This window comes from Odontomachus brunneus, unplaced genomic scaffold (genome assembly GCF_010583005.1).
Source record: "Odontomachus brunneus isolate Ranch 3 - 2012 unplaced genomic scaffold, Obru_v1 Obru_scaffold_065, whole genome shotgun sequence".
NCBI classification, from domain to species: Eukaryota; Metazoa; Arthropoda; class Insecta; order Hymenoptera; family Formicidae; genus Odontomachus; species Odontomachus brunneus.
In genome coordinates this window covers 1,068,790-1,091,313 of record NW_022639515.1, presented here as the reverse complement: position 1 = coordinate 1,091,313, position 22,524 = coordinate 1,068,790, and the positions used below count along the sequence as shown (strand labels likewise).

The window sequence follows — 22,524 nt, the reverse complement described above, 5'->3', positions numbered from 1 at the left end:
TAATGAAATCTAAATTTTCGCTAAGAAAGAGAGGAAGAAAAGAAAAAATAATTTTAGACATCGACAAAATATAAAAATCGACAAAATATAAAGAAAGCCTTACGGGAATTTGTGCAACTGTCAATATTTTTCGATACGATTAGCGTATAACGCAAAATTATTTTGATTATTATTCCAACATTTTTTATAAATACACACATATATCGGTATCATCCGCTGATACAACATTTTCTACTTCGTTTTCGTTCGTCCTCTTACCCGTCATTCGCGAACGAGTAATCGCGGCCGGTCAGTGTAGTCTACGTCCTCAGATGGCGACGTAGTCGCGCGAGCTCCCGCGTGGCGTCGCTCTCGTACGCGCCTGATCGGTGGCTCGCGGAATGGGATTCCAATATGGCAGCCGTCGTGATAGCCGCACAAGTCAGTGTCGCGGAAATGTTTTGAACTCGCGACTCGAGCAACTGCGACGACCGGTCGACGTGCGACGCATAGGTTAGTAGGGCGACGTGTAAACGCGTCGGCCGCGAAGCTCGCGTCCCGCGACTGATCCGACCGGTTTGTGTCAGCAATAAAGCAAGGCAGGTCGCCCTCGCGAGAGAGAATCGTGCTCCGCGCGTTCCTCCGTGATACACCGTGAACGCGAGACGATCGTCCCGATACATCGGCATAGATCACGCCGGTGCCCTCGTCCCGGTCGCACCGGCTTCACGTTCGGCGCACGCGACGATGCTTATCGCGCCGACGAGGCCCGCTGTGTCCTGTCCTTCGTAAAGCGCGACGCCGCGTCGCGTCCGGATCCGCATTGTATACATTTACGACGTGTGCATGGTGCGTGTGTCTACGTATCTCCCTCTCTGTCAGTTGCGCCAAGACGGTGCTATCGCACGTTTCTCTTCCTCTCTCACTCTCTCACCGTTTCCTCCGCCGCCAGTGTCAGGTGTGTGATTGCTATTGTCGTATGTGTATTTTCTTGCGTGATTGCGTGCGTACGTGTGTATTGCGTGTGTGTATGCGTATGCCTGTGCGTATGTGTACGTGCGTCTGCTTGTACGAATTTGTTTTGGCAATGCTGTGCTTACGTCTCCATCCCATTCTTCTCCCTTATTTTCTTTTTTTCCCCATTTCTATTTATCTATCTCGTCATCGTTTGTCGCCGTGTGAGCGCGTGTGCGTGTGTGCGTGCGTGCGTGCGCGTGTTTGGGCATCAAGAGAAAAGACCCAGCTGATGGTCCACTACGTCGTGCCTGCCTTCCACCTCGTGCGACGACGGCATGCGGCTCGTGACACGCGACCACGCATCAAAAATATCCACGAGCATCGTGACACCTGAGCCCGGCGGCGATGTTCGGTGAGTCTATGAACGAATTTATTTTCGAAACTGCGCCCAGACGAGTGCTCTTGTTGTGTAGACGATGACAGGTGTTCTCGAACGAGACGGCGAGACGTGTCGTCGTCCGCTCGCGCTGTTCGAGATCGCAGAGGTTAATCCTTTCAGCATGACATGTGTCCGTGACATTCGGGACATTATTGTAAAAGCACTCGCGGAAATATTCATAAATAGTTAATATTATATACATACATACATATATATATATATATATATATATATATATATATATATTAATTTTAACAGTTCTTTTTGAAATCATGGTTGTCATAGGAAAATTTTCAATCTTACGGAAAAATTGATATTGCATTTTATATGCATTAAGTTATAGTAATTAACAACGCTGTGTGATAGCGAGAATATTAATAGTAACGTCGCGTCGTTCACTATATACTGTGTTTACTTACGTAAACAATGAAGCCCACTGTCGTGTCATTTGGAGGATTAGTCTCTCTTTTTCTCAAGGCCATTCTGTTTGAATTCTCTTGTATCACATGTGTATTTGAAATTTTTTATTTTTTTCAAAGTATATATTTTTTTTATAAATATCTTTTGGATACACACTATGCGCCACCGTAGTGATTCTCTTGTGCAACTTGTATTGAGACTCGGTGGACAGTTTGTATTTGCTAAGCAGTAGTTCTCGTCCACTTCTTTTTTATATGATAAACACAAATTTCATTAATTTATTAGCTATTACGTCACGCTAACGTGGGTACAATGGGAATTGCATTGTACACAAACGTCGATCGCGCTGCTATTATTCATTATACGTGCATTCAGCCGCAAAGTTGCGCATATGGAGTAGAGTTGTGCGTCCAGGTCAGCCCCGTGGTTAAAGGGTTAAATATATACGTGTTGATATTATTAATGCACGATGTTGAGACTCATGAATATGTACAATCGACGCAGAGATCGAAGATCAAAAGGAAGATCGAAATTTGAAATGCGGTTTCGTTTGCTTTTTTTTCTTCAGTCGCAAGAACTTAACAAATATGGAGCATAAATTATACTTATTTTTTGACACGTATTGTAAATGTAAATAATATAGTTTGCGTACGAGATATTGATTACAATCAGTTGGCGTTTGTGCCGACTCGCTCGTTCGTTCCCGAAATACACGCTTCGGGAAATAGCGTTATCGTCGAGTTACCAGATAAAATACCTGCAGTCGCAGATGTTATATTCGAGAATGGCAGGCGCGTTATTAGATATGCTAGAAATGCCGTGGGGTATCTTGAATTTTAACGTTTGGCTTCGTTTGCGTTCTTTTGCGTCGAACAGGCGCAAACAGAAAGATCCAATTTCGCGCGTGAAATACTCGCGAACAGGGGCATTACCGGATTTCATTTTGCGCAATATCATTACTCTTTATTTTCGGAGCCGCCGAAATATTGCGACCGTATTATCATGCTAAGTCGGCCGTCGCAGCGGACGCGAGTAACAAACAGCTGGCGCGCCGAATACTCTGTGGTATTTTCATTCAACGTTGTATTAGATCCCACAACATTCTGTGTCGAGCATTATCAGGATTTTAATTCTATTCTATTAATTTCGCTGCCGTCGCGGTACAATCTCTTTCACGGCTAATTTGCGAATAACTCGCTGTCACCAGGCGTTATTCGCGGGATCTCGCATATTATTATCGAGTTCACATAATGCGCAACGATTAATCGCGAGCGGACAAAGTTCGCTTGTACACATACGAAATTTGTCCCGGTTTTTGCTTTGCATATTTCTACAGTAAATCTCGTATGAGATATGACTTATCGCGATACGATTATTACAGACACGTGTTTTCTTGTTTTTTACTTTATTATTGATGTCATATCTTCGAAAACAAATTCTTCCTGGACAGATTCGAAAGCCTTAGGGATATTCCGGCGCTTAATCAGTCGCGAATTGTCAATTGCATAACATAACTCATGTCGCATGCCGGAAATACTACTCTATTTACCTCGACGATAGTTATAATCGTCTTCCGGTCGCTCTTGACACATATTTACGCAGAAGCGGATGTGATTTCGCGATATGCGTCTGATTCGCGTTGTATTTTATCGTAGAGCGCTTTATCGCAATCCTTGAACGTGATATCTCGAGGTTTCGTTCTTATTACGTTAATGGTCTTATGTTATACAAATACGCAGCAGCGTACTCGTAACGACAAAGTGTTGATGTTGCGGCTTATATTAGAAACACGTCGGCCTGAGGAAATCGCGACAAACGCGTATCGTGAGGAAATTTTCTACCGTGTATCTTAGATAGTTAAACACAAACGAATTATTTTGCAAAAATATGCAAAATATTTGCTCGAGATAATGCGCAAGATATATTTCAAGTAGCGCGTGCATTGCTTCAGCTGTAGGATTACTCGGTGAACTTGGAGACTTTTCTTTAACGGAACTTTTATTAGTAACTATCATCGATCGCGCGCGCGTATAATAGCATTAATATTAAATTCCAATTAAATTTTCCTTTTTGTCTAGATTTCCGTTGAAATAAAGATTGCTTGAAATTGAAATAAAGGTCGCTTAAAATTGACTCCAGAACGTGTTTTTTTTTTTTCTTTTTTTAGGCTACCACGACTCATTCCACTGAGAAATATTCTCAGTGATTTTTTCGATGTTCAATAAATTTTCATGACGAATCTCTCGCCAAAAATTTGCCAGCGCAAATTCGACTCATACGAATATATGTGCGATACAGTGCGTTTGTGCGCAAATGGAATTTACAATAACTTACAAGAAAGATAAACAAAAATGTTCTTCATTTTGAATAAAAATACAACAGAGTCAATTAAAACTTACGAAGCTTTATATTGTAAATCACTTCTATCGAAAATATATCTCTATTTTTGTCGTTTTATAATGCGTTTACGTATAAATGGAATTTACAATAACTCGCGAGAGAGATGAACAAAAATATTCTTCTATTTTGAATGAAAATACAGCGGAGTCGATTGAAGCTTTTTTCACAAATTGCCTTTATCGAGTATATTGCCTTTATCTCTGTTTTGTCGTTGCGGGTAAATAGTGCTTTTTGCTTTGAATCATATGGAATTGATCGGTATATGACTGAATAAAATATTGCTAAAGTGCAATAAGCCCGGCAAAATTTCTCGTATTCTATCGCACGGCGTCTTGATTGTCAGTCGCGACGACGCGTTGCCGGTGTATAACCGACGTAAGAATGGGTCGGGTGTAATTCTGGCGCGTTATTTTCTCGCGTGCATTACGAAAACTACGCGCGGAACTGCTCGCTCTAACGATAAATCCTGCCAACCGTGAACACAGTAAACGACTCGTGGGCAGCGGCTAACCGAACTGTGAATTAAATTGTTTGTATTCAATAATACGAGATTCTCCGCGTAAATATTTTGACCCTGCCCTGGAGAGAACATTGTGAGGCGTTTTATCGCGATATCACGAATGAATTATTTATTCATGATCATGCGACAACAAAGCGGGTCGGGTCTCGAGTCGACTTTCTTATATAGAATTCAATGGCGCAAGAAACTTCGCAGCAGTGAGCTCATGTGCATGACTTTTCTTTTTTTCGTCTTGCACTTTATCTCGGTTACGTTTGCTCCCACGGCGGGAGATTCTATATAATTAGTTACACACCGCGAAAGGACACTGCAGTAAAATTAGAACGAGCACGCTCGACTCGATGGGTCAATGCTTAATCGATTTTCTCGCGCGAGATTGACGAATTTGTCTTACAGTTCTTGTCCCGCGAGCGATTGAATCGCACGATATTCACAGGATGTTTCGTTTCTATATTTCAAATAGGAAAACGAAAAAGAGAGAGAGATCTTTTTCGACAAATTGTTACTGGTTTCTGCGAGTAAATGTTGAGCCAGCTCGTCTTGAGTAATTAGTGATTTCAGATAAGGAGATTAACGGTTTCCCAAACTAAGTTTCGGAAGAGTAAATAACTAGCGGGATCGCATACTCCGCTTAATTTCATCTGAACTGTACATTTTAGCGGAGTTTTAATCTAAATGTTAGTATGACGACATATGATATTAGAAAATGGAAAATATGCGATGAACGATGAATCGATAACTTTCAACTTGATACTTTTTGATTTACTTGTTTATTTTTTAAAGGCATGACAAATTCAAATTTGTCCAAGATCTACGTTAGAATTTTATATGGTAGCAGAAATAGTGACGATAACAGTGAGGCATCCTGTATGCACGAGCTATTATTTATCAGTTTGGTGCCAAGAATGCTGACCTTAACTAAAGTCTAAATGAAGTATTGCAGCGGTCGACTGTTGTATTACTTTATGATCTGGCACTCTACACACGTGCGTTCTCGGTATACTGCGAGAAGTTCGCCGAACACACATTCGCGTGTATTCACAATTCATCGAATCGGGCGCAAATATTTTCCAGATGCTACATCTCTTGTGTCATCCACGAAATGTGAATCTCGCGAGAATTGACTGGCTCGGTTACACTTGAGAGAGAAATATCATTTTAGTAGAGAAATCGCGGATGAAATCTCTGAATTTCAGCGAGAGCGACGAAAGAAATTCAAAGAGAGAGAGAAGTAATTATATTCGAGATATTTTGTGTTTATCTCTGACATCGCGAGTTATTACGGCGATTCTGGGAATCGAGAATCTTAACGAGTGCTAAAGGAACCAATTGGAATTTCCAGCGACTCTTTACCGAGCTTAGTTAATGACCGCGTTATTAATCGTATCTCGTATTTCGGGCTCGCGATTCGACCGTTAAGGACGTGTTACATCTCACTTGGAAAAATTACTTTACATTCGTTATTCTTAGCACGCTTCAGCGTACTACTTTCAAATTTTGTCAGATAATTACGATGCCGATGAAATTGCAAAAAGTATAGAAGAACTATCTCGTTGGTCTACTTTTAGTTTTGCTGCTTCTTTACAGTACTCGTCGTCATACAACAATTATCTCGAGTCGTACACGGAGAGAATATCATAGTTTTTTCACATATATTTCTTTCAATTTTATTAGTAATTTAGACATAGATTGTCCGTAAGATCTAGGGAACATAATAATTTTCGCTAAATGCATAACAAATTTCGTTAGAAACGTAGCATAATGAGAAAAAATAATTGACAATTTATTTGTAGGATATAAAGTTGGTACGCACAAAAATAAATTCTATTTCACAAAAACAAATTTTATTTCACTGAAATAAACTTTTTATTCCATAAATAAATTTTCAAATTTTTTCTCAGTACAAATGTGTTAATAGCATATTTCAATCCTTGAAATATAAATAGTATATATGAAATGAAAGGATAGCGAACTGCAGAATGTCTATTTATTCGGTGAAAAGAAAATCCTATGATTGGAAAATTCTACAGTAATACAGGATTAATTATAATCACTATAAAATTCTGTCCGTGTACTCGTTATTGAGCGTATTGAGCGGACGTTGCAACAACAAGCCTAAAGAAGTTAAAAACCAAATTGCTCAGCCAAGTACGCGAGAAAGGTAAAGAATTTACCTCGAGCGCCCACTTCATTGCCGAACTTCCGAGATGGGAAAGTGCAGCTTGCATATTTAAACGTCATCGCACGCGATATAAAGTTACATAAGAGTTCATCGACTAAGGGTAGCTGAGAGTGGAGATTTCATAGCGTAAATTTTTTAGAAACACACGAATCCGACATGTTTGGCGGCTGTAAGGAGTAAATCTCGTAATTCTTAATATTTGTGCCTTTCTCACGACTAAATATACCGCTGTTTGCATATTTTACTCACCGGCTGACAAGTTTCTTAAACGCTCGGCCAATAATTCATATCAGTCGTTGTACTCGACTCGCTTCTCGTTCATTCATCCCCATTCTCGCAATGCGATTCGTCGTGTACGCCGCGTCTCTCTGAAGGATTCATAATTCAATATTATTATATATACTCGAGAAGTGTTCCCGCATTTTTTCGCTAACGGCTGGAACTTCCTGTTCATTGTAAAGAATTAGTTGTCGACACGCGAATGAACGTAAATAATAAACGCAACGTGTGATAAGTAAGATAAGATCGATCGCGAAATTATCTCTCGAAGCAGTTTTGCCCTCATCACGACGTCGTCGTGAACGATCGCGCGAGGGAACGATTTTTTAATTAGGTCAGCTTTGAAATTTACACCGTAATGGATCTTCACGCGTAATCTCGTGCAAACAATTTGCCCTTCTTCTCCGCTCTTTCGTAATCGTTGCGGTGTTGTTATCGCGTAAATGCATTATATCGCGGTGCACGCGGAGATGTAAATGGAGACATCCGCAATGTTGCTCGTATTTCTTGGAACGCGATTTATTAAGATATACTGTACACTTCTCCCGAAGTATCTTCGAGTGCCGGGACTATAACTCTCCATTTCTCTGTGTGTTTCACGTATATTGTGCCCACGATGCATGAGAACGTAATATGGCACGGTAGATTACGCTTGTCCTTCGTACACCTAAATTTAGTGTGTAACATTATTGTGAAATATACGACTGTTTCAATCTCATACGCCGCGAAATTGATGAACGGCTACGTCGAGTTATATTTTCGTTTCGCGTGGCAACAACTTGTGATTTCGTTAGGCATTCAGATGTTTTGGCTGTACACGAAATTATAGTTTCTGTCAATCTTTCTATACCCAAAGGAATTCTCTGAATCTTGGAGGATTTTACCCTTATATATGGCCTCAAGAGAATTCTTTGAAAATTAAAAGAAAAATATTCCAAGTATAGTATTTTTAAAGTTGAAGAACATAATTTTGCCTTTTATCACAGACAAAATTTATCTACAGCACAAGTCTTGCTTGTCGTATCTCTTATGTCGCACGTAAGAAAGAGGGCATTCTGCATCAAGTAAACATATCCCTCTTGATATGAGAAAAAAGAAAAAAAATTAGAATCTAATTGATTTCCGATTGATAGTTCATCTCCTCATTAAAAGAGACATATTCTTTTGGTAAAAGTTTTTGTGCTTAGAATATGACAGATTAAAGGAAATAGCACCTTGCAATTAGAGCTTTTTTAGGTATATACTGAGAAAAGGAATAGTAGATCTAACTAAAATTATAATTATTTGCGACGCCAATCATATTTTTTTGTTGTTACAATACGAAAATAGTGGTAGTAATATCAGGTTATTATTAAAAACATTATAGTAGAATTTAATAAGAAGTAGTTTTCTTATGACAGTAATTTATAGTAACTATTTCCTCATGTGATAGTTATAAATACCAAACATTTTTCTCAGTGCTTGCAATACTTAGCTCATGATATGTTATAAAAGAGAAAAGAATGTTATTCTTTATAGTTTTAAAACTAAATATTGTACACTAAGAAAACAGTACTTAACAGTTTATTTGTTGTAAAGTTTATTGTAAAAGTTTGTTGTAAACGTTTATTTTGTTGTAAAGTTTATTTTTATAAATTGCATATCCCACAAATAAATTTTCAAGTATTTTTTCAGTGTATTTGCTCTTGCAGTTTGAAAAAGATATCGGAGAAATCTCTTAACAAAAATTGTTTCCTTATATTCCAAATGTACAAATTGTTATATTTAAATTTCGCAGCATTTGTTCGTAAAACTATACGGATGTACAGTGCATTGACGTATCTTCGCGAAGTCTGATCTACCGTGACGTGCTCCGGCATGTTCTAGCGCGTTGTGGAATTCGCCGGTGAATTATTGCCGTATTCTATTATCCTTTGATGTAGGCATTCTATTGTATTGCGGTACAAGCCGCTGCACTTCGGCATAGTTGAGCGAACTTTGATTATAATTGGATACGCCGTGGCTAATGAAATTTTCGTTCAATTAAAATCTTCGTTTGTGCGAACGCGCGTTTCGCACGCTGCGAGCGATAATTATTCTTCCCTCAGGCGTGTTTGCACTCGTGACCTTCGCAGCCGAAAGAAATGCCGGAAAGGAAGCGAGTTTGAACACCTCGCTGCCAAATACATAATAAGATACGATATTTGTCGAGTGACTACTCGACGCGCGATCGCGCACCGAGATTTTGGCACTGAGAAATCGCGCCACGAACGTGTCCGAGTTTCAAAGACCCGTGCGATAAAAACTTGCGCGGTGTGGAGTTCGCGAATTATTTTCGCGTTCTCTACGTGAGTAAGGTATCGATATCATCGCCACACACCTCCTTCATATCTATTTTTATCTGTTCGCGGCCGTTACTTATTAGGCGATCGTCGTGATACCGCTAGTCACTTTAAAGGCCCACACGCGGCTCCTTACATGCACGCGTCCGCGAATATCATTCAGCTTTAATGCAGGTAACGTTTAACTTTGCATCGAGAACAAGAAGTCGTGTTTTGCTCTTACGGGAGAAGAGATGCAGGAAAACATGGTTTCGTGCGTCAATCGCGCGTGTTATTACGTCTGTGTTGCCAGATGCAAATGTACAGATAATTATCGTATTTCTCTCACCGTGGAGAACTTGTATCTGTGAACTAAGAGAACAAATATCTAAAGAATGCAATATATTTATTCTGCGGGTACTGATAATATATTTATACTAATACACATATTTTTATAATAAATATCTTTTTTTTGGTAATGAGAAAATATATTTTCTTTGAATATATTTTCCCAAGTTTTTTTTTTCAAAAAAGTAATTATTGATTTTATTCAAATAAAAGAATTTATACTTAAATACATAGAAAAGGGGACATTTTTGCCTGAAAAATATTTTTGTCTTTGACATGTTAATCTTCAAATGAAATTACATAATGTTAAAAGAAGATAAGTTACTTGAGAAAATATATTTTATATGATTCAACAAGGAAAAATTCCTTTCATTATTTTCGTGTCAATATGTTATTGATATCTATCGAATAAATGTTTTAGATATTTATCCTCTCAGTGTGTAAAAGAGAGTTATACCGGATTTTAATTATAGATCGCCTTGCGGAAGCGATTGGCAAACTGTTATTAAAGTCAACTGATTCAGTCAGTCGGTTTTACAGGATCTATTAGAAGCGGTTTTCCGAATTGTTCGAAAAAACCAACCTTAGAATTCTACGAGACCTTAGATTCGCTTTTCTCAAAATCAATTTCGGGCTCATAATTGTGTGATTCGCTCGGACGCAAATGTCTGTGACACGTAAGCCATGCAATCGCGTTGAATTCACCCGGATGATACTCTGGATATTATTTCGGTACCCTAATAATGTTACGGGAATCACTAATTGGATCGCGAGGCAGTAAATAAGGGGAAGCGCTCGATCCGCCGGTATCCGTCAGTTTCGTTATTGCCCCGAGCTCTTGAGCGATCGAAAATTGTTTTCTCCGCGAGATCTCCATGATTGATTGAATGTAGAAAAGTTAGTTTCCATGCATACTTTGAACGTCTGCGCGGTAGAAAGTCGAGGCGGTACAAACGAAACAGCTGCGTTAAATTTTTGTGCGAATATAAATCTTTGACAGAGTCGTAGTACACCGAAAGAAAATACTTGAACATTCATTTATGGAATATAAAACTTATTTCACAAAAATAAACTTTATATATACTTCCAAGAAATATAAACTTTGAAAATAAATTATTATATGTGTATCCCATGAATAAATTTTCAAGTATATTTTCCTCAGGTAATTTCGAGGCGTAACGAACAGACGAAGAGAACAATTACATGTATCTGATTTGATGGCATCCGAGTCGCGCATTACCAGCCGCGGGAACTCCTTTAAGTGCCAGGAGAGCACACATCGTCGACTTTTATATCGTCGTGCTCTTTAAATTTAACTGCACGTGAACTTTTTATGAGTCGCATTCTCGGGATTACCTTTGCAACTCTTTCCTCTTTCCTTCTCTCTCTCTCTTTCTTCTCTCGCAGTCGTCGCGCAGGTTTGCAGGCAATTGTAATATGCAAGGTTGGTAACGATCCGAGACGGTGAATATATCGCGCGAGGGTTGTCGGTTACACAATCCTTCGCGCGGAATCGGTGGATCAAACTATCTTGGCAGCGTTCCATGCTGCGCTTCGACTTCTCGCTCCGCCTATGCCCGCCGGAGTTATGCCATAGATTAACACATTGGCCGTTATCATGAGAGTGCAACGATGCTCCCCCGCATACGAAGGGAAGTTCGCTCGATAACGACATTTTTATTTCCCGATACGCACAGTCGTTTATTTTTTATCGTGTATTGTGATCTCGCGTGGATTCAAGATCATTAAAGCGCTCACGAACAACCGTGAGAATATAATTTTTCCGGAACGGTGCGTGTTCTCTTGTGCTGACAAGTCTTGCAATGAATCTTGTAATGAGATAAAAACAGGGATGAGTTTGATCTCCCTGTAATTAATTTCGTATATTCAGAAAGTACACGTCGAAGTCATGTAACAATAAATACCTTCGATAACACTTAAGAAAACCGAAAGAGACAATTTTCTAATACCTCTGAAAAAAGAAATTCTAATTGCAAGGTGCTAGTTTTGTAATCCCACATTCTAAGTGAAAACTCTTAGCGAAAGAATATCTTTCTTTTAATGGAGAGTAGACTATCAATTAGAAATCTATTAGATTTTATTCCAACGTTTCCAACGTTCTTTTTCCTTTCGGTCGAATCAAGAGAAACATGTTTACTTGAAACAGAAAATAGTATCCCTCTTACTAGAAGAGATTTCCAGTCAGAACAAGATATCATATTGTAAATATCAAGGACGAAATTTCTTTAACTCTAAGAATATTGCGCTCAGAATATTTTCCTCCAGAAGAGTCCTCTTTAGGCCAATGTAAGAGTATTCTGCTGACGATAAGATCGCATCTTTTTTGGGCATAGAAATATTAATGAGAGACTTTAATCGTCGGTGAATGTAATGTAACCAGACCTTCTCGCTGAAATATTCTCAGCAGTGCGCGGCGTCAGTAATGAATATGAATTATGTTCTGAAATTTTTCGAATAAAGAGTTGACCTTAAAAGCGAGCGAGAGAGAAGAGAAGAAGCAGAGCAGAGCAGAGCACGGAGCACGTTATAAGCACTGTTTGCATGGGTCGCGCATTGTTTTCATAGATTACGTAGAAAATGCTGGCACCGTTTGCATAGATCATATAGAAAGATAGCAGGCGTGGTTTATACGCAGTTGCAAACTGTTACTCCTCCTCGCGCGTATAGACTAGCAATACTGATCCTCAGCTAACATTTGACGCAATTTTCTTGCGAATTTCCTCCGTGCCGCGCCGCGGCGGTGAGAAGCGCAGTCAAAATATTAGCCGCGGCGATTACGCCGCGTCGTCTCGTTGACAATCGATATATCCCATGGTATTCATACCGCGCATTATTGTGTATAGTGCCGATCGATGAGACGGAAAATTGATCGATCGGCTTTCTTTAGAGATATCGCGTCCGACTTGATTCCCTCCTGCGGGATGTTTGAAAAGTTTGATGGAAAAGAGGTAACCTCCTCCCCTCCGTTCGTGCTCTTCTCTTTCTCGCGCGCCATTGTACGCTTCTCTCAATACGGTCAATCGTATTGATTTTTTTGTCAATACCGATCGGAGTATCGGAGATTGTTCTTTCCCCTGCTGTATCCTGACGCGATAGTTTGCCGCGCGGAACACGCGCTCAGCGTCTGATTATAAGAGCAACATTTATTCTCGTTAGTCTCGTATAAGAAAGATTTTTAAAATTAATTCTTCACGGGTATGATCAGACAAACTGTCTCCGTTGTATCTTATTTGCCTGTTTTTCGTGACACGCGCGGGGTCAAAGGAGAATCGTTCATAATTATTGTGATAATTTTAAACTGCGCAACGAAACCGCGAGCGCAAAAACGAGAGAAAAAAAAGAACGATTTCATCGCACGGTTACTGTACAGCGAAAGATTAAATAGCTTCAACGGAAGAAGGTAAGATCAGTCGATTGGCAGTACATGTTAATTCTCGGGGGCGCGTTCCAAGTGTCCAGCGTTTAGAACCTGACCTGACAAACGATCACTGATACACTGTAGGCGATACCTGTTACACAACGAAACGCGAGCGAGGGAAATGGTGGAAAGATCCGATTACACGCTCAATATATCACGAAGACTCGCGAGAACGGTTTTAACATCGAGATCTTGCAGATCTAACGCAAAGTGATTGAACGCATTCGCCAATCGATCGTAAGCGCGACGTGTCCACGTGTTTACGAGCGATCTTCGATAAACGGCAAAAATCGGCTGGACATGGCTTGTCGATAAGACAATTTCTCAGTTTCCCGCGAGGATCTGTCTCGTTGATAACGATCGTGATTCGATTAAACGATATGTCGGAGATACGATGTGCTCGCACGCGAGTGTGTCGTACTTACTTGCCTACATTGAGAGACGAAATGGTTGATCTACACGTAGAGAATATTGTAGTTTTTTTAATATAATTCTTTAATATAAATTCTTCTCAATTTTTTACTATGTTTTTAGTAGTCTAGGAATAAATTGTCATCTTGCTAGGAAACATAGCAAGTTTTCTAATGACACATTTTAGTTCCTAAAACATAAGTAGCACGTATGAAATGAAAGAGTAATCAATTATGACAGAACGTCGATCTATTTCTTGGTTAAAAAATTCTATGATAATTTTTACTGTGAAATTCTCCCCATATAATTAACTTACAATTATTTTTTATATAATTAACTTGAATAATTAACTTGAATAATTAGCTTCAATCATTTTTTGCTGTTGTTCTAACACGAAAATGATAGTACTAACATGTAGTTATCGTCAACATTATAATAGAATTTAATAAAAAAAATATTTTCTTATCCATCATTTATAGTAAATATTTCTCTATGTGTGATCATAGCTATAAATACTAAATATTTCTTCTCATGTATCTTTAACTATATCTATCCATCTATCTACCTACTTACTTACTTACCTACCTACCTACCTACCTACCTACCTACCTACCTACCTACCTACTTACCTACCTACCTACCTATCTACCTAGTATCTTACGCGCTAGTGACACATCACGAAAAACGCGCCGAGCATGCGGAGTGAGGCCGACAATGCTTAGGGAAGGAAATAACGAGTGCGACGAAAAGCCAAGGTTGCTTTTCGTCACGTGCGATCTATGCGGTGGTAATGTCGGGAACCACGCCCCGGCCGGAGGACAAGAGAGCCCGTTCCTTTTCATTAACTCGAGAATTGCGACGCGAGAATAGACGGAATTAACTCACTAATTAAGAGCCCGCGGTTTTCGACGCAATCTGTTTCCAACCATATTAAGGCGAGCCCGCTCCGACGAATTGTACGTAGCTCCGCTGTTTTTGTTCCGACCGGCTTTCCAGGCTTTCTCTTTCTCTCTCTCTTTCTTTCTCCGCTGGATCGGTAATCTAGTTTTACAGATAAAAATCTCCACGAATCATCGAGATTGATAACAGTGGCCAGCACCTACTGCTATCATTCAGGTAGATTCTCTCGTCCTCGGGCGCGAACCGTTCCGACCGATAAAACCGGCTAGATCCTCTTGAATTGGAAATCAATCTAGTAATCAGGTGTATAACAAGGCGCTTGTGTTTTTTTTGTTTGTCTGCCGCAAAGGTCAAGACAATATATCACAGATATAAATAATTACATAAATAAACATTGCAAGTAACACCTCACTATTAATACGCGCGGCGTGTAGGGATCTCCGTCACCTACGTGGTTATATAAAGATGAACAAGGATCGGGGAGCGAAGGGAGCGCGACTGATTGATTAATTTTTAACATTTGCTATTTTAACGAGAGCAGCGAGCAATTTTTTTTCGAGAGAAACTTTTTATCTTAACCGTAGCGCACATGCGTGCGCGCACACACACGTACAGACCGCGAACATTTCTATCGGATTCCTCCCTTTAATTTTCAATTTCCACCAAATCTCACCGCGTGAGATAACGAAAATTCGCGATCGCACTGCGGAAGTTTTCTTTAAATGTAAATTACACGAGTTCGACTTGACATAGCGGATTGTATATCCGGTAACCAAATTAAATCGGAAGAACGAGAACAATGCCGCGAAGAGAGGGAGGGGGAAATGGGGAAGGCAAGAGGACAGAGGAGATTTATTGAGGGTGTGTACGGACTTGTGGAAACTATAGGTCTGGCGCTAGCGGAAATTGAAACGATTTAGGGAGCTATATCATCTCCATGAAAGGTGAGATAAGCTTTGTCTTACCGTGTCGTAATCGCTTTTCCATTGAGGGGAAAGGTCAAGGTGTAGGATACAAATGATCGTAAAAATATCCCTTACGCCCTGTTCTTCGATAGGGTGTCGGCTGCTCCTTTAATACACGTTGCGATCGGAAGACAGAAGACAATCCGTAAATAATTTCATCCGCGAACGTGCGCCGCCGCGATTGTCGTGTACACACGAGAAAAATCTCGCAGTTGTCATAAGTACGTTTGCTGTTTAGTGATTGTCACATGAGGAAAATCAGATCGAACGGATGCCATTGCCAATCATTTCACGTCTCATTTGTCATTTTAACAAACATATACTTGAGCATGCAAGTGATAGTTTGTTTTCATCCATTTAGGCCAGGTTAGTTATGTCTCCATGACAGAAGTGTAGCTTAGAACAGCAAATTGTGAAAGTGACAGATGATTTGTTCCCATTGTGCGGGATCATTTGCTGTCTCGTATTACGGGTACTGGTGTTTTGTTGAATTAGCAAAATTCTTTCTTGCAATACACAGTTTGAGAGACGTCTTCGTCGCAAAGGTCACACGCTTAGAGTATCGTTGTCGTGTATAATTTTATTTGCTCGCAATCATTTACTAGGAGAATTATACGAAATGCTTCTTCAAAAGTATGTATTCGTATGTGTACGCGCGCGCGCGCGTATATGTACGTGTGTATGTATGTCTGTTGTGAATACGCCATATTTATTTAAAGCATCTTGCGCGTTTGGTGACGTGAGTGGTAACCAATCGTGACGGGAAAATCCCCGATGATTATCTTCGATTCAGATTTTAATAAGGACGTCAGTTAATACGCGAATACCGAGCGGAAATAATGAGGCATTTATTCTTCAAGTAATGTAGTTGAGTGACTTGTTTGAAAGTGGACGCTTTGAATGCGGCAGTAGATGATATTTTTAACAATTACAGTGTCCTGCAATACTTCTCGTTTTCAGAATGGTACGAAATTATCGTTTAACGCTTGGGAGTCCGTATCGCGGAATTTGCTGTGTGTGTTATTAAGCAGCATTTTGGCTAATTCGTAGCTTTCAAATTAAAACTTTGCAGCTTTGAATCCGCTCCCCCGAGGGATTCATCTCCCACAGGATAGACAATAATTCCTACTATAACGCTTAACTGTGCATTCCCTCTCAGTTTCACTTTATATTCCATATTCAGAGTTCACTAATTAGGCAAGCGTGTGACGTACTCGCGATCTCATTTACTATCGCAAAAAGTCCATCCGTGCGCGCGTACGTACTTTCAAAATTCCGATAAAACCGCGAAATTACAAGTGAGAGAGAGAGAGAGAGAGAGAGAGAGAGAGAGAGAGAGAGAGAGAGAGAGAGAGGGTGGAAAATCGTATATCCGGTTTTGCAAAAAACCGATCTTTCGCAAACATTTCGAAGATATACGACTGCTATGTTCGTACCTACAACAAGTAATCGTTACTACAAGTGTGATTAATATCTCTCTATATACCTCGCTGTATACGTAGTTTATGGGTCGACTATAATTGTATAGCTACGATGCTTAATGACACGTTTAAATATATCCTGTTATGATATTGGATACGTGCATTTGCGCGACGTGAACGCACGTACTCTTACGTTGCATTTAGAGGCAAATATGCCCGACAAATTTGGTTTCAATGAATTTCACCAGAATAAAAAGTAGAACAGATTCGAATATCATTCTGTGTGGTCTGGGAGATATTTTTTATTAAGACAAAAAATTTTTTTATTACTTATCTTGAGATATTCTGATGTCACGCAATTCCTCAATTATTTTATGTAATATTAAAAAGAAAAATATCTCGAGATCTTTCTCAAGGATATCTTCGAGATATTTTTTAACGATAACTTAATTTCACCGCATATCTTTCCATCAAATTTGTGCTACTCAACTAGCATTTGGTGAGTGATATTTCAGAAGCAGTTTTATTATAAGTAGTAGTCCCATCTCTCTCCGTGGTCTCTTAACAGAGCTCTTACAACAATGCAACGTGCGCGTCTATTTTTGCGCGAACACTTAATTGCCAGTCACGCATGCACCAGCGAATTTTCTAATTGCGTAATCTATTATCGCAGAGATAATGCAAAGTAAGCGCGAACGGAAGCAGCACGAACGAAGTCTGGGTGTGTCCGGCAATGTGCTTCTCCACGCAGTTTCTTTCTTCCCTTCCCGTTTTATTTTGCCTATTCGAATGCTGACGAGGGCGAACGAATCGGGCACGGTTGTTTTCTTCTCGAAATCAGGGTCACGCTGTTATTTAAAGGAAACAATTCTTTTCCCTTTCCCAAATCGTCGCTGATACGTGCGCGGACTTTTTGACGTCATCCAAGATGTTTCGTAATCGGGGAATCCTCGCGTAGCCGAATCTCCCTCTCTTGGCGTAAAGTACCACGATCGCGCGTACACGTTAGATCTATTTTATTCTACGAGTTCCGAGCGTTGTTGAATGGCAAACGCCATAAGCGTACGCGCGTCACTTAAAATTCGTTATCAAATTGCGGGTTTGCCACGGATGGCCCAGCTAACGTACGTATGTATCGCAGCGCGATAAGCATTCACAGCTCTGAAGATATAAATTATGAGCGTGTTAGTGCCGGCGCGGTCACATAGACGGGAGGTGTAGGGACGACAAATGATAATACTTCACCTTGTACTTCTTCCGTGTATCTATATTCAGCCCATCCGGCCGCTGTGTTCACCGCTATTGATCCATTACGAAGAACACGCGCTATACTGAAACCTTTACGTGTTAGCTAAGGCTAATGGCGAACGAAAAAAAAAAAAAAAAAAAGGAGGAAAATGTGTTTCTCGTTTGCATTTATCGTGTGTACGGAGGGTGGTGAAGGGCGCAGACGCGTACTCGCGGTCGCTTTATATCGTGTCCTATCGAAAAAATTTTGATCTCGTCGTGAAAGTCGAGTGGGCCCGGTTTGCTCGCGACTTTAGACGACGCGCCTAATGCAAGTTAACAAGGGAAAAAGCTTTCTCTGTCTCTCTCTTTCTCCCCTTCTTTCTCTTTCTCTCGTTCTCGGTCTCCCTCGTGTCATGCCATTGATTAAACGTCAGCTGTCGAGGAACAGCCGCCATAAATATCGAGATATCTAGAAATGTATCTTTGCGACGAAATATCCGACGTATCTCGTTGATAAACCACGATATAATAATATTATATAGAAACAAAACGCGCGCGGAGTCAAGACCATCTGTAATTGCCTGGAGTTTCCTCTCTGTCGCTCTTCCGATTTGATTTGTATCTCCGTGGTTAAGTTTTTGTAGGAGCGCACGAATCTTTGTGAGTTGTCATTCAAAGTGGCAAAATTTTTGCGTGACGGCGCTCTAACACCTTCGTGAAGTTTGCTCTCTCCAATATTGGAAAAGATAAACTTCCTCATTCGATCGCTCGTCATTTACGTATGTTTGCATATTTCGAGTTTTTGTTTGCACACATTGCAACACTTTTAATATTGAGAAGTTATTTGAAAAATAAATTTGGGGGGTTAACTTCACATTAGCTTCCCAAATAATCCAAATTTGATTTACAGCGCATATAATCGATAGATTTTTGTCCGCATATTTCGGAAATATGATGTTTTTATTTGCACATCTTTGGAAAAAAGTTACTTAAACATTGCGGTAGCCAACTTCACTCTATATTTGTAATTTAGCAAAACAGACGTCTGACATATTTGATCAATAGTTTTTCGTTTGCACATTTCGTAACAACTCGAATTTTCGCGTTTTCACATTTTTCAACAAAAGTTATGCAATATTAAATTTTGGGGAAGCCAATTTCACATTAGCTACTGTTACTCGGCGGCTGCTCGTGAATGACGCATTCCTCGAACGCGACGCGGCTGCTCATGGAGAAGTTCAGCACACGCAATTAACGTCATGACGTTTTAAACAGTCATTATTCGCGTGTGTGCGCGTGTACATACGATTGTCACGAGCGCGTCTGTGTTTCGAGCAGATATTATTCTTGTTGTGTTTAGCCAGCTAAATTAAGATCCATCTTAATCTGCGACATTCAACGACGTAGTTGTTGTCTATGTGCGCAATTCGGGACGTCGATAATCGCTTTAATATCTTCAATGGGATTTTGTAGACGTAGTGCTCAAATTAACTACTAATGTATTGCCGACTTGGCAAGTATCAAGCGTGTTATTCGAATTAATTCGACCGTAAATCTCGCGAGCAACATTCTCGCTCCATCCTCCGCGGGGTCGTTGGCGAAGATCGTTCCAATTTGGCCGGCCTTAATTTTCCATGCGGTAGTTATGCAGAAACCGGGCGGGCTCGCGCGCCGTCTGTCACGCGCGATAACCGTCGAGCCGACAGTTAACCCTCGCTTCCATGTATGCACGGCGTCGACAATGAACCACGCAGAAAAAGGTTTACGACTCGTTGGGAAAAGCTTAACCGCGCGGCCGCGTCTACCGTCCCATTTCTACGGTTATTCGATTTTTAACGGCGCAATTTCCTCCGAGACTCGCGGGGCGGGGTAGTCGGTGGATTGCTGTACTACGATATGTCGATGACGAAAAGAGAAGACGAATGGTTGTGCAGTACGAAATGACGTACGGAACTTTTCAGTCGTGGAATTTGATTAACGTGCGTCGGGAAATCGAGCCGGGAATTCGGAGATTTGGATAGGCGGTCTACCGAGGATTAATATTGAAAACGGGCAAAGTTGCGCGAAGGAAGACGACGGTTCGCGTCGAACTTTTGTTCGGCGAGAAGCGGCTTATAAAAGTTAACTCATAAACGCGTGGGGATGCTGAGAGACAGAGAGAGGAAAAGAGAGAAAGAGAGGAGAGAGGATCGGCGTTGATTCTGTAACATTGAGAATCCTGTAATATATTTTACATATACAGGTGATGTATCATCCTAATTACGTAATTACACAATCCCATCCTGTAGTTAAACCGGACCGAAAATCGGGTTTTAGCCGCATGCAAAATCATGTTTCTACATCAACACCTATTTCTAAGCGCGAACCCTGTAAAAAGCTGGTCGTGCTTCTTCGATTTTTTTGGCTTGCGGGAACACAACTTGAGGTTTGCATCTCAATCTATATCGGTCAGAGCCGTTTGACAGGTGGGAGTACTCTCTTACGTGTTGATTATTAATTAAAGACTAAATCAGGAGTGCAGTTTAATGTTGCGGACTTACTACTCTAATCAACGACGCGGCGCGCCGTCTACGTAATCTTCGATATTTACTTCCTTTCTTGCCTGCTCGTTCGTGCCAACTCTATAAAAGTTGCTCCCTTCACGAACTGTTTTCAAGTTTCTCGTTTTAATTGGAACAGTAAATCAAAACTATATTAGGTGGTCACATTGAGCGACTTTATTAGAATCTGCTACAAAAGGTATCATATTTTCTATTAAAAAGAAACACATATTTTTGCTTATTTAGATTCAGTTTTCACGATATTTGGCTGTTTAAAATAGAACATACACACATAAACACACACAGTCTCTCTCTTTCTCTCTCTCTCTCTCTCTCTCTCTCTCTCTCTCTCTCTCTCTCTGTGCGTGTGTGTGTGTGTGTAATTTTATAATTATAATTGTATATATGAAAAATATATGTAATATTTTCGCTGAGCTCACACGTTAGAGTAGACTAATTTTTTATTCAAATTCTGAGTTATTGTAAAATTATTTGTGATCACTTTTAGATGTAATACAGGTTAATATCAAATTCTTCCAAAATTTGTTTATTATTTTTGTGTTGTGGGCAATACGCCCCCTTAAATGGGGCGAAAATCAATATCACGATATTTAGGTAATGTTTTACGTCGCGACAGAAAAAGACCCCCTTTTTCCAATAGCCTATAAATTTGTAAGAACCTCGATGTTTTCTATAAAAAGAAATCAATCCCATATTTCGCGAGATAGACAGAATGTTGCGGGTTATCTTGACGTTATTTTTAAAACACCTTGTTTATTTATTCGCGCTAAATAATTCTGCGTAAAGGTACGCACACACATATGGTGGTATATTTTTTCTCGTAAATTTCTTATTAAACCACCTGCCCTGTTTCGTCCCTTCACGTGGTTCATTCACGAGGAACGTTCACGAGGAACGTTCTCTCTGAAAATAGAGCGTTTTTTTATGGATTACGAAGCGGTTTCAATTTTTAATCCTCCGCGGTGTGTCCCGCGATTTTAAGATTCATTCAGTGTTCGTTAAGAGTCATTCAGTGTCCGTCGACATCGTTGACACTACTACGACGTCGATTTTATTCTTCTCTGCAAATAGCCGCCGTAATCTATAATTACGTGCGCGGGAAATGTCAATTAATTTTAGAAACTCACGGATCGTTTCGATTAGTATATGTGAGAAATGAACCGTTCTACTAAAACTGCTGCCGACATTTGCTGACGGTGTGGCTAGTAATTTGATATACGATCGTCGTTGCCATGATTAATAATGATCCAATTAGCTTGTGTGATCGATCTGTGCATATTACTAATTAATGAATTCAAATGTCAACGGCAGAAATCAGCATTGTCTCACCCGGCGCGCTCGTCCTCGAGGAGAGTTCTCATTTTGTTCGTACGTCGCCGATTGTTAGCCGACAATTAATATTTCCTCACAACTCAATGCAAATTGTTTGCCGTGTCGTCGGACGAGTTTTTGCGCAATCGTATTATTTTGTCCCCACGTAAACGCGTGCGCCGCATGTGTAGCACCTCACACGAGCTCTTTAGCTGGCCACAATTAAGCGATTACTTCACGATTTCCGGCTCACACAATGACGTATGTATACTGATTTATAGCGTAGACAGCTATAACGATCCAAGCTGCATGTTAATTTGTGGTATAATTAAGTTGAACGCGCTTAAGTACATCACGCAACTGATGATAAATTAATGAAACGAGCAATGAGAGAGAGAGAGAGAGAGAGAGAGAGAGAGAGAGAGAGAGAGAGAGAGAGAGAGAGAGAGAGAAAGAGAGAAA

The 22,524-nt window shown here is 40.2% G+C and overlaps 1 protein-coding gene across 1 annotated transcript in view; it reads left to right on the top strand.

The window, feature by feature from the left end:
• Positions 1–946: 946 nt before the first annotated feature.
• LOC116846483 (neuronal calcium sensor 2) overlaps positions 947–22,524 on the top strand; it is a 219,177-nt gene continuing 197,599 nt past the window's right edge. Inside the window, exon 1 of the mRNA XM_032820370.1 lies at positions 947–1,348. The gene's annotated coding sequence lies outside the window, so the exon portion shown is untranslated. The remainder of the gene's footprint in view (positions 1,349–22,524) is intronic.